The 13,649-nt window shown below is 39.5% G+C and overlaps 1 protein-coding gene and 1 long non-coding RNA gene across 8 annotated transcripts in view; both read right to left on the reverse strand.

The window, feature by feature from the left end:
- The window catches only part of SLIT3 (slit guidance ligand 3), a 468,187-nt gene that overhangs the window by 282,987 nt on the left and 171,551 nt on the right, over positions 1–13,649 (reverse strand). The gene's annotated exons all lie outside the window — the stretch shown is intronic.
- Positions 8,042–11,548, reverse strand: LOC147650394 (uncharacterized). The gene is made up of 2 exons (XR_015276614.1): positions 8,877–11,548; positions 8,042–8,647 (listed from the first exon to the last, which is right to left on the reverse strand). It is a non-coding gene; the product is annotated as an uncharacterized LOC147650394 (long non-coding RNA).

The following is a 13,649-nucleotide window of genomic DNA, read 5'->3' on the forward strand; positions in this document are numbered from 1 at the left end:
TCTACTTTTCCCCAAAATCTTCACTGATCATAAACTACAAATGTTAAGGAAAATTTCTGAGGCACTAGTCAATACAGTAATTAAAAGGCATAAAAGATATCTCCGAGTTGTTTTCCTGACACATTTTAAATGTGAGAATTGTTTTGAAAAATCTCCACCTAAAGTTCTAAAAATGATCACATTTGTTTATTTATTCATTTCATCCAGTACAATTAAAATTTAGTTGAGGAAGTCACACGAGAAAACACAATCACAGCTAAAACATTACATTGGACACCCTTGTGCTGAATGAAACCTTCTGATGGTCCTGTACATGCACGAGGAGGATGGATGACACGAGCCCTGGTAAAGTCTCGTGAAACACAAGGACTTGAGGCACCTGAATCAAAAGCAAAGCAGACCTAACATGTTTCTCTGTGTATCTTGGGGAGACATAATTGTCTTGGTTAAAAAACACAGTTCAGACACAGAGAAAGTTCCACAATCATGAGCTTCTGAGCCATAACACCACAGGAAAATGCAGGCTCAGGATCTAGGAGAGGCTAGTTAAGATGCAAACATCCCTCATGGGATCATGCTGGGAGCTCAGCATAAATTGTGATATCTGAGCACCTACAGAAAATAATCGGATTTCAATGTCAACATATTCTGTCTAAAATGTTCCAGTCAATCCCAATTCCAACATGTGTCTTTCCATAATGTTGGAATGCAATAGAATTAAACCAGTTCTTTATTTCCTTAATGGCTTGTCTAGATTTAAATTTGGGTTTACTTAGCATGAGGAAGTCGCATAATTTACAACCACCATTATAACTTTCCATGGAAAATTAAAGGCTTGTTTCAAGACATGTTTACACCTTGACATTCACATTATCTGCTGGGAGCACACTTGATGAAACTGTCTACAGAAAAAGAATTAGAAGAAAAGCATTTCTTTAAGGATTCAATTTATGTGTTTCTATGAAAGATTGGCTTTTATATTACATTTGGTCCTTTTAATATTGTGAATACTGTATAGGCAATAGTTTCCATTCTGTAACCCTTAATATTAAATTAATATTTGTTTAGTAAAACATCTTGGAGGTGTAAGAATTCTCAAGTTTATAGTTCAAGCCACCAGTCTAAAGAAAGAGCAGAACTGCAGAATAGTAGTTAGTAAATTACTTAACTAGCACAATTTTAGTCCCTTGTCTGGCCTATTGCTCTCATGACAGTCATCACTGGGTGTAACAGAAGGAAAATAAAATTCCAATTGCACACTTTTCAGCATTAACTTTTAAATTAAACCAAGATTTTAAAATGGATATTTTCTGACCTTCTCTTAAATTTGCTGACATCTTTAATCACGACTGGCACTTTCCAAAGCAACAGTAATGGTTTTTGAAATATAGTGATGCAGTATTAGATCTGTATGCTTTAAAGCCACCTGATGGATCAACATTGTCTTATCACTATTCTGTAGAGCATTCCATAAACAATTAACTGCATTTAGCATTGTCATAGATTAAAAATTTAATTTGATGGGAACAATTTGCAAGGAGTTAAGAGACTGAATCAGACAAATGATTATAACAAGCAGTAACAGGAGACAAACAAGACAAATTCTTTTAAAATGGTTCACTACATTAGTAAGTGAATGATCATTTGCTGATGGCAAAAACCCAACTGCTTAGTAATCACAACTCTGTTTGGAACTGCAGCCTATTCCCAGAATGTTTCCAGATAGTTCATTTATAAGAATAGATTAAAAAAACCCACCTTACTAATATGGACAAATTTCTCATATGTTAAGAAAAATGAGCAGTGTGCTATTCTAGGTGGTTAGACTCAAACATCAAAGCAAAGTCAAGCTGATGGAACTGTAAATCTGGAAAAACCCAGATTCACTCAGATGGGCCACAGAGTAAAAGGGTCTAGAGAGATGCAGGACAAGGGGATGCACAAGTCATGGAATTACCACCCAGTTTCTAGCTCCAGGAAGGGATATCAGAACATGTCAGTGTGACCAACCAAACACCACTGCCAAAGCACGGCTTTCCTCCTCCTGGAAACACCACCTAAACATTCCTGGGATAAAAGTCTGGCTGACACCTTCAAAAAAGTACTTCTTTAGAGAGAGCTAAAAGCAGCCCCATTAGACTAAGGGGAGGATTAAAGACTGTTTGTAGGAAGGACTAACCTCAGAGATCTTAATGTAACTGGAGGGAAGAAAATACCCTGGAATCGCCAGCTGGAAGCATTGTGACTAGGATTTTTAAAAGATGCATGGATATTGATTCCCTCAGTGTCCTAAGGAAACAGTTACTTTTGAAAATTATCGAGGAATTTGAACTGGTAAAGAAAAGAGAAATCCCGAGGAGGAGCCACAGAAACAGAAATGTTAAATGAGTTTGAACTGAAGGACCTATCTCCTACAGCAGCCACAGCCAATATCCAGAGGAGTGGGCAAATGGGGCACACATGATCCAGCTAACACACATCTGCCAGCAACAAACACATCAAATGAACAGTCCATTGCCATCAACACTGCATCTAATTAGATTGGAGAATAAAAAGGAATTAACTGAAACAAAGTGGAATATTTAGAAAGAATTCCAAAGAGAAAGCTCTCATGAAGACACACAAACATTCCCTGTTCAAGTCTTTTCCTTGCTCTTACTCCATTCTCTGCAATCCTAAAAATAAGCAGTGAAGATCAGTATGTGTGAAGTACAGCTAAAATTTGCTTTAAAACCCACTAAAAACATACAAGTTAGAATTATTGTTCATTTTAAGGTGGATTTTGATTTTATTCGTATTCAGTTACAAACCACAGAACCATACCAAAACCAAGAGAAAATGGCAGGAGCCTCGGCTTTGAAGCATCTATGGCAACATGTAACAGCTGAAGCCATGCCAAAGGTGTAATGTGGCTTGAATAATTAATTATGCTTGCCACACAGCTAAAATGAATTACCAGCTATTCAGCCAGTGCAGAATATTTTCTTCTTCCTTTTTTTGCACTGGTACAAATCATAAATTTATTTCCAAAGGGATCCAGATGAAAACTCTCAGCATTTCTGTAGGCAAAATAAACCACGACGTATGTTCTTCTTGGCAAAGCCACCATTCAAAAGGTGCCTGGAGATATGCTATACTGATTATGAGATATTATTGTGAGGTTTTATTATCCTTTTAAACAATAAAACAAGAAAAGAAACCAACATAAAAGCAAGCAGCTCTGTGCCAGATGTAAGAATTTAATGCTATCCATTCCTGACTAGCATTTGGAACATGTGCTTCAAATATGAAACTTTTCTAAGTCTCCCCAGGTGAGCAGTTGATCTTATCTTGCAATTTCTGCCTCTTTTCAAACACTGCACAGCCCAATCTAGCAGCTAAATGATCCTCAGAATGTCATAGCTAAATAAAGGGGTTTTTTTCTTTAACACCATCTTCCCCAAGTAAACATTACACTCCAAAGAAAAATTTCCTTATAGTATCAGCTCAGAATTTTAGAAGGGAACAAGGAAGCACAGAACAGTCTGGGATTTGTGCTCCCCCCATCTCTTTCATATTTAACAGATCTTTCCTACAAGCCTTCTTGCTGTTAGCCTAAAATCTCCAGTCACTCTGAAAATCCCAGAATTTAAAAATACTTTTTGGTCACGTATGGTGAAAAAAGTTTTTGAAGGCACAGTAAAACAGTCAATCCAAAATACTGGGGCCAAGCTCCTCTTCTTCCATAAACCTGAATACAATTATTGCACACATCTAGTTCTAAAACTGGTGGTTTGAATTCTCTGAAGGAGACTGTAAAAACTTCTGTTGCTCTTATGGTGACTTTAACATAAATAAAATTACATGTAAATTAAAGAAAAAAGAGCATTTCCTGGAAAAGTTTTGCAAATGGACAGTGTCTGATTGGATTCTCAACTAAGACCTACTTTGAGGGAAGAAAATCCATAAAAAAAGAAGTTATTTTTGGATCTCAGCTTATCAGTTGCTTTTGAGTGGACATAATGGAGACAGAAAAATGAAAGTAATATCTAGATGAACAAGTAGAAAAATCAGCTTTCACTTGTGATAAATAAATTATGAAGATGTTTGTTCTCCTCAGCTGGCATCTGTAGAGGCTTAACTGCAAAAAAGAGCATTTAAGCTCACTTCAGAGATATCTGAAGTGTCTTGCTACAACATTCTATTTTCCAACTGGTTCTTATTTAGAGTAGAATTATTAAATAGTTATTATAACACAAAGCAAGTATTCTCAATTGTCTTAACTCAATGTCTTTCAGTGAAGTGATAACTTGCTTAGATTTTGTACGTGAACCTACAATGTCATTGCCAAGAAAAGACACAAATGGGTCTCCGCCACTTGTCAAGGACTGTAGACAAAAATACATTTGACTGATTTTCTGTCAATTCAGTTGTTGACAACTTGCTAAACAAAGAAGAACAACACTACAATAATAGCTGACAGATGCTGTTTCCACTAACTTTTTAAACCTCTCCAAAGACACATGCAGAAAGCGATCTGCCGACGTGCGTCTCCATGCAGAGATGTTCTGATACCACGGCCTATCAGGTCACATGGGATATTTTTACATTACCCAAATGCACACAAACCACAGATGACAGGAAAACATTCAGCAGAAATACTTGACTTTCCACTTACAAAACTACTGCAAAGTGGCACCTGAACAAAGTTTCTAGGGTCTAAATTTAGAATATGAGCTCAGGGTTAAAAGACACTTGAGCCTCTTCCATTTTCTGGCACCTGGTTATGGCAAAGGCTGGGCCATCCCCTTGTCATTCTGTGCTGGTTTGCATTTTGCTCATGTGGGTTCTTTTGATGTCTCTAGGGTAGAAATGTTAGAACAAAGAATAATAGAATATTCTTCTACTGTTGAAGAGCACTTGACCTGACTAATAGGTCTAAAACATTGGCGCTGATTTTGTAGAAAATGAAATGTCTATTTGTTTCAATTTCATAAATTCTCTATGACACAAATCATGCTCTGCATAATTAATGCCATTTGCACAAGTTTCTTGGCAAAACCTAGTAAGTTTGCCTTTAGCAAAGATTTTTTTCACTACTCACGTGCTCTAAGAAACAATGGTTGACTTTTCACTATTTATTAGGAAGCCATAAGCAAGAGTGGATGCTAGACTGTCCACACAAGCTCATGGGTTGTCAGTGTAATTTCTTTCTAACAAATCACTGGCATTCAGTACAGAGAGATATGATTAATCTCAACTACCTAAATGGTGGCCACTCAGTAAATACCAATTTTTGGTATCTTAAACAAACCAAATATTAAAAAACAACACATACACACACAAACACACACACACCCACACACCCATTTTGAGGAATTTCCTGGTTTGAAAGTGCAGGTCTGTAAAGATCTTAACATTCAGACAAAGAAAGAGAAGGTGCCAGATGGACTAAACAAAACTTAGGATGGCCAGTGAGCTGAAGTGCCATGAGGAGCCTCTGCCTGAATGCAGCACATCATTTTCCTGCACCTCACTCACTGACCTGACCTTTCCTTCCACGTTCCCACCACGTGTGAAATCCCAGGAATACACAAAACTCACAGTCAGGGACAGGCAATTGTATCCCAGAGTGAAGGTGGTGAAAAATCCTGCAGGAAACACACAGCATGGATGCTTAGGTGTTTATGAAAAAACACTGACTTGCACATGGATGCTCTTTCTCTGCTGGCACATAAATTAGGATATGGGTTAGCAAAAAAAAAAAAAAGTCTAAATGTACTGGAAATAAGTACAAATCTGACTGTTATTGTTATTCCCCACTGAAAATCACGGTTTGAATATTTTCTCATCCCATCTATTACCAGTTAAGTGGCAAACAAAAAAGTCAAATGGGAAATCACAGAAACAGAAATATTTTTCCTTGTGTACTCTTCTCACATTGATACTAGAAGCACATATATCATTGGTTTGCCTTTCCTTTTTAGAATATCCAAAATCCTTTCTTATGGGGAATTGTTAATCACAGCCCTAAGGTAAACAGGGTTTATAGATAATGCAGTTCCTTTGGGAAAGCAGGAAATAGGGAATTTTATTTGATTTCTGCTATTCAGAGGTGGTGTTCAGGCTACAGCAGAAAATACCTCCGTGCTTTCCTAAACAAGTAGTTAATAAAAAAAGTCTGCAAGACTTCACACTCTCTAGCTGCTCCCCAGAACCCTTTTGAAGAGTAACACTTAGCACCTGATCTGCTCCCTGTGGCCACGCTGACGGCTGATGAGAGACCCTGAAGGATATTGTGGATATTGTGGTCCCCCAGCCACTTCAATCATTGCTTCATTTCACCAGGCAGGACTTGAGCAGCCTGACTGCTGTAGTCAGGCAAAGAGTCATTTTTAAACTTTATACCATGAGGGTGTGGGAGATGAGGTACTGGTGCTCTAAGTAGTGTATGGATTTCAGTCACTGACTTGTTTCACTTCAAATAAGTGTGGAAAGAACAAATAAAATTGCTTTAGGGTTGGTTTCTCAGCCCCAGTGCTGAGAACATGTGCTGCCCACAACCAAGCTCATGAGTTATTTAAAACACCTAGTTTACAGGGGGGGTTTTAATTCTTGAGACTTAAACATCTGAAAGTGTTTTGAGGAGACAAAGAGACAGCAGAAGCTAACCTATGTAAAGAAGGCTGATCTAGGACTGAAAACAGATTTTCTTATTTACTGGAAGGAACAGGTGGATGAATTACACAAATCATCTATGTCCCTATTTCCTTCCATCCATCTCTTCTTCTGCCTATATTCAGCTTTATGAAAAGCACACAGTACAGTTTAAATTATTAATTTTCTTTTCAGTTCCCTCTAACATCAGTTTCAGTTCATTGACCTGTATAACTAATTGATTAAACTAATGCATTATCTACAATATTATGTATTATTAACTAATTTTGGTCTCTTAAAACATTTCCATGACAACACATCACAATAACATACTCACATTTGTCTAGCCTAAAAAATTATTTCTTCCTTTTCATATCATTCTCAGAAAAAGTAAATTAAATGTAGATTGCTCTAGTGCTGTAGCAGTAACCAGATTAGCAACTGATACCCTAATCCTGCTCTTCCCAAATAAACTGCAACTCTCTCAAGCCCTGCCATAGGTATTATTAATCAAAATTTTCTGCCACCTTGACATTCACTAGTAAAAATGTAAAATCTCTGAGGACATAAAATGCTCTCAACTTTCACTAATTCCAAAAGAAAGGCAAGAGGCATTTCATACACAGACTAAATAAAAGGCTTTTTTTGAGTCACAATAAATATAGAACTGCACTGAACCACTGCCAGGAAAAACTGCAAACTCTGCCCTCCTCACCTAACTCAAATGTCTCGTACCTCCAGGGAAGGGAATTCCTGCCAACACCATAATCTGTGTTTTCTGCAAAGTCATCACTGAAACTAATGTGTAGGACTGCAACAGATTACAGAAGAAATGAGAACATCATTAGCACAGCTATAAAAAGATGGAGAACTTATGTGGGGTGATGCACTCTGGTGAAAACATTAAAATGAACTTGTATAGCTTGAAAAACTCAGTTGATGTCTGCAGCTTCACCTACTCTGCCTTTCCTTTCTTGTTTTAAGGAAGCCCCAACATTTTATCCCACTAAAACAGAACTTTATGTTAGTTAAACATTGCCATAGCCTTTAAGAAAAGTGAGCAGGAGCTGAGGATTTTTTGATGTTTTGGGACAGGGAAGGAAGGACTGGGGCACTGCAGGGCTGGCACTTTCCAGTGCAACCTGTGAGCCCTTCACTAAATTAATACTTGGGTTTTTTCTTGTTCTTTCAGGTGTTACTCTTGATAAACTTAAATTTCTTTTCAACTCTTAAAGAAAAACCATCCAGAAGCCGGTGGGGCTTTTAGAAAACCTTAGTTCATTCATTTTCTGATACCCTTCCTCCTGCAGCAACTCTGGCAGTGTGAAATAAACACCATCCTACCTCTCCAAAGTGATCTCATGTTGAGCTGTTTGGACTTTTGTTTAAAAAAAGAGAAGAAAAATGAAACATTTTTGTTTGTTTATTTTCAAGTTTCAAGTCATGACTGAATAATGTTGATCTCTCTGAAATGACAGAACAGTCCAATGACTGTTCCAGCAGATGTAGCTTGGCATCCCACAGCCTTTGGAAAGGCAATACTGGAGCAGCTCGCTCGCATGAAATTTTCTTTTTTAACAACACAGTCTAAGATGGAAATAATGTTTCTGACCCCAAAGCCTTCCAGGAAAGCAGGCACGCTGAGGGGCTGTGCTGGAGATGAGAGCCTGCCTGCATCCCCAGCCGCGTCCCGGCCAACCTGCGCCCATCCCGGCAGGTGCAGCTGCGTTGATCTGGTGCCCTCTGCTGCTCAGTGCCTCAGCCCACCGGGAGCCACAGCTGGGCCCACTCCGCTGCCTTTCCAGCTGTTTGAGAGCCCAGAGCGCGAACTCTGTCCTCTAAAATGAGCCTGCAAGGCCCCAATGGGAGCGCCCATGGGGCCGGATGTGGGTGGGAGGGCGAGAGCCTCGGGGCCAGCGGGATCCGTGCCAGCTCCCAGGTCCGCTCCTCACCCTCAGCATGGCTCCTCACCCTCCATGGCTGCTCCTCATCCTCAGTGCTGCTCCTCACCCTCAGCATGGCTCCTCACCCTCCATGGCTGCTCCTCATCCTCAGCTCTGCTCCTCACCCTCATGGCTGCTCCTCACCCTCAGCATGGCTCCTCACCCTCCGTGGCTGCTCCTCATCCTCAGTGCTGCTCCTCATCCTCAGTGCTGCTCCTCACCCTCAGCTCTGCTCCTCACCCTCAGCTCTGCTCCTCACCCTCAGTGCTGCTCCTCACCCTCAGCTCTGCTCCTCACCCTCGTGGCTGTTCCTCATCCTCAGCATGGCTCTTCACCCTCATGGCTGCTCCTCACCCTCCTGGCTGCTCCTCACCCTCATGGCTGCTCCTCACCCTCATGGCTGCTCCTCACCCTCATGGCTGCTCCTCACCCTCATGGCTGCTCCTCACCCTCATGGCTGCTCCTCACCCTCATGGCTGCTCCTCACCCTCAGCATGGCTCCTCACCCTCAGCATGGCTCCTCACCCTCAGCATGGCTCCTCACCCTCAGCATGGCTCCTCACCCTCATGGCTGCTGAGCACAAGCCGATTAAAGCAGCCCAGCTCCACTCCTGGGACAGAGCAGCACCGGCCTCCTGCAGCTGCTTTGAGGAAGAGCAGCCCTGAGTTTCTCTGGCACTCTCTTTCCTGCCAGTGAAATGCTGGGGCTCCTTGGGGCTCCTTGGGGCTCCTTGGGGCTCCTTGGGGCTCCTTGGGGCTCCTTGCCTGCGATGAGCTGGAAGGAAACTCATCCAAGGACAGCTCTGCTGCTGCTGAGGACAGGGCTCAAACGCAGGGCTCTGTGAGCTGAAATCCGGACTCCCCGCTGCACCCAGGGTGTGGATTAAACACAACAAAACCCATAAACCAACCAGTATTTTTAAGTTCTTACTCTGCCTAAGTATTCTAATGAGTATTCTGTCTCATGAGGTTAAGAAATCAAAATGCAAACCAATATTCACAGTATTAAATTGGTAACTTCAGAGCTTATGAGCTACCATGACTGGACACTCCTTCTCAAGAACAAGTTTCCATTGCACAAAAGGTTTCTAATTGCCCTGACAAGAAATGTATTTTTCAATATATATTATTCTGTATGTCCAGTTTATCAAATGGAAAAAAACCCAGCCAATTACACTCCACGAATAATAGTTTTGACACTGACACAGTTAAAAGTTGAAATTATTTCCTCAAGTGCTTCAAATTCTAAAACTTTAATCCATATATCATTCTGGTTGGAGGCTGTGAATGACTCCACAGTCAAAAATTAAAGCTTCTCCTTTAAAATGAGGTTATCACAACAAATAATCATATTTATAATTCTTTAGTACTTGTCTTCAGGCACTGCATAATTTGAATTAACATCTGTTCTTCACAAAGATTTTAGTCGAAGAATACATGTGCAAAGTGAACATCTCTTTTTCTAACTCAGATTAAGGATTCTACATCTTAGTTGTAGAATAAAAGTATTCTACAAAATATAAAATACAAAAGTATTCTACATTAAATTAAATGCAGTTAAAAATCTCAAATTGTCAAACAGTCTTGACTATTGATAGGAGTGGAAGTAAGATTCTAATACATTTTGGGGTTGCTTCTGTAACTGGAATTTTCAATATGCAAGATTACTGTATAACTATCTGTGATTCATAGCAAATACACAGTTTTCTATCTCAAATCTTGCTCTGAACAAAAAAACAGTGTTTACCTACCTACACTGCCCAAAAATATTGACAGTGTGTGGAATTCCACAGATAATGAATTGCCTTGCTGTGCCATGGAGAAAAACCCCTTGTAAATAAGTATATGAGAAGCATGTATCTGGTAGATAAAACTAACACCCTGCTCTCCCCTTGCTTTTTCCAGCTCCCACCCACAAGACACCATTTTATCAAAGCTCACGAGATTTGATTCAGATGTAGGTGCAGAAACCCCTTCATCAAACCATCCCAACACAGCTTGCAGCACTGGAAGTTTTCTGCAAGATAAATGCCAGCCCCTTCCTTGGAGCAAGGGTGGGAGCTCAGCCCCAGCACCCCTGGGACATCAACACCTGGAGAAGGGACCAGGCACAGATCAGGCTCCTTTTATGAGTCAGTGGCCACACACTTCCAATCCCTCCATCGCACATTTTGGGAAAAGCTGGGCCCAATGTGCCATCATTCAAGTGTAACACGATATTTTCGCCACCCAGTTTGTTGAAGAAAAGCTCTGGGATAAATGAAAGGTAAAATCCTTGGAAAAATAAACTCAAGTCTGTAAAATATTAGCTGATGTTTTCATAACTTTTCCAGCAACTATAGTTTCTGATAGATCAAGTGTGACTGTATAAAGCTGCCTGGAGAAGTCAGAGTGACAAAGATGGACACATTACACCTTTCCCTTTAATGCACAGATATCACATCCTCCAAACTTGCTGAAAATAACTGCTTTGGTTATAATTTATATTTTATACACTTGAAGGTGAACCACAATTGGAAACTTAATATCAAGGTTTTCAGCTGTGTTATTTCAGGAAACTTTATTCACTCCTGTAGCTGTGAAGGTATGAAACAAATGGATGTTGTTCCCACATTAAAGCAAATAAAAACATCTTTTTCGTAGTAGTGACTGAAATACAGAGTTACAGCTGAAATATTTCTCAGGAAGTTCTCAGAGAGCACAGGTTCACTGTTTCCTATATATTCACTGCAGAAATAATGTAATATCCACAGCAACTACACTAAGTTATATGCCATTTGTGTTTACTTATCTCCTTTCCATAAATCACTTTTCTTTTTTTTTTTTTTGCACTGAGACAGTGTTTATTGTCTGCCTGCCTTGCACTGTTGCTATAGCTTCATCTTTTTCCTTCCCTTCCCGAGTTGGTATTTACACTCCACACTGTTTCCCATCAGTACTATAAATGTAGAACACATTTCTAACAAAAATATTTTAAATCAAAGAAAAAATCAGTTGAGAAAACTAAGACACTCTGCATGACCAAGAATATTAGCAACAACCAGGTCTGTCTCTCTGTATCTTCAAAATCCACAGTTCCTTCTCCCATCCCAGGTGTCCAGAGAGCTCTGCAGCTTGCAAAGAGCTCAAAGCAGGTACCACAAGGTTTGAAGAGGTTTTTGCATTTAGCCATCATTGTTAACAGAGCACAAACCATTATTTTGTAACTTAAATAAAATTGAACATAGTTTCACATCATGTTCTACTCATTACACCCTGATAAAGCTGAAGGAACCTCCAAAGCCCAGCTCTAGAGTAATGATCTTGCTCAGACTTTAAGATCTATTTCCACCTTTAGACATAGAGATCAAAATGTTAAAACCTCTTCATTTGTAACACACAATTCAGCAAATTTAACCAGAATTCAGCAAATATAAACGTTGGAAGAAAATGCTCATAAAGATATGCAAAATATTTTACCATTATTAGCCCATGAACTCTTTTTTTCTGGCCAGCCTGAAGAATAATTTATTGCAATTTAAACAGTTTCACTAACTTAAAAATTCACAATAGCACAGCCCCAAAGTATGTCTTACAGAGAAAAGCTGGCACCAGTGACATCTGTCAGATGTGACTGATGACAGATGGTGACATCGAGCACCAGGCAGCCATCAGCCCTCCCTGGCTTCTCCTCCTCCCTAGGCAGGGGAAAACCAGAAAGCAGAAACCACTTGGCTCTCCTCTCCTGCTACAGAATCACTCAAGTAAACTTGATGCTAAGACCACATTCTAGATTATTAAAATACACTGGAAATGACATTTTTTTAGCCCTCCATGATATCTGTACACCATATACGCATATGATATGACACAATGATATGGGTACACCAGGAATGCTGAGCTACTCACAGTTTTTTCCCTCTTAGAAAAAACCCACGTGTGATACCCAGTTAATTACAGAAGACCAAGCTGGGGAGGTGAACAAAGTCTGTTTGAAGGTCTTAATATTTTAAGTGATTTTGCCTGGCTTCTTTTGTCTTAAAAGAATCTGAGAAGGGAAAAAAAAAAAAAAAAAGGAAACAAAAGACCTGCTTTTTCTACTAGAAATAAGTTTTGATTTTGTCTGGATAATAAGAATTTATAGTGCTGTTGAAAGGCCCTGGAGACAGACCTGGAGACTGAAGTAATTTATTTACTCGTAGAACAAGCACAAACCATACGAGCACCTGCCCCAGGAGCCCAGTTAAAATCCTCTTGGACCTGACCTGGAGAGACACCCCACGGAGGTGAAACAGGGTGCTGTGCTTCCCATGCCACTGGGGATATTTGTTTTCCCTTTTTTTAAGCTTTTAAATATATATATATATATATATATATATTATTTTTTATTTTATTTTATTTTATTTTGTAACAGTGAGTGTGTGATGAAAAGTTTTCCATTCAGCAACAGTTCAGAGAATTCTTCATAAATGTGATTTGAAATTCTACCTGCTTTGAATGAAGCATCAGACCCCCTGTGAGGTCACTGATGTGGATTTAGGTCTTTGCTACTAAGCAAACAGCTAAATTTGGAGCCTTCAAAAAAGTGGGGAAAAGAAACAGGATATGAATGCACACAGACAGCAAATGCAGAAATAACAGCCTCATTCAGGAGAATAGGAGTTACTGTCTGGATTTATGGAGTGTGATGTACTAATGTGTATAATGAAGCAGACAATCTAATGACTCAGAGTGCTAAAAAGGAGGGAAAATATAAATCCACAGAAGTCACAAGATAGACTTTCAAGATTGATGGGGATAAACCAAACATTCCAGATGTTCTAGTCCTGGGTTCTTGTCCCTACGCTACAGAAAATCACCTTTCCTAAGCAAAAAAACACCATTTGTCTTTCAACCTGCACTTTTGTCCCTGTTACTACTCATGAATAGTCAATTTTCATCTATCTGCTTTTTTTCTTCCACTTATAATCAAAATGAAAGAGCAAACATCCCTTGTATATAAAACATTTTAATAAGTGTCTCTGAAGACAAAGTACTATAGAGGCATCCATAATATGTAATTTATCAAGATGAAGCAAAACTATTTTTTTT

The sequence above is a fragment of the Cyanistes caeruleus genome, chromosome 15, assembly GCF_971803275.1.
Source record: "Cyanistes caeruleus chromosome 15, bCyaCae1.hap1.1, whole genome shotgun sequence".
NCBI classification, from domain to species: Eukaryota; Metazoa; Chordata; class Aves; order Passeriformes; family Paridae; genus Cyanistes; species Cyanistes caeruleus.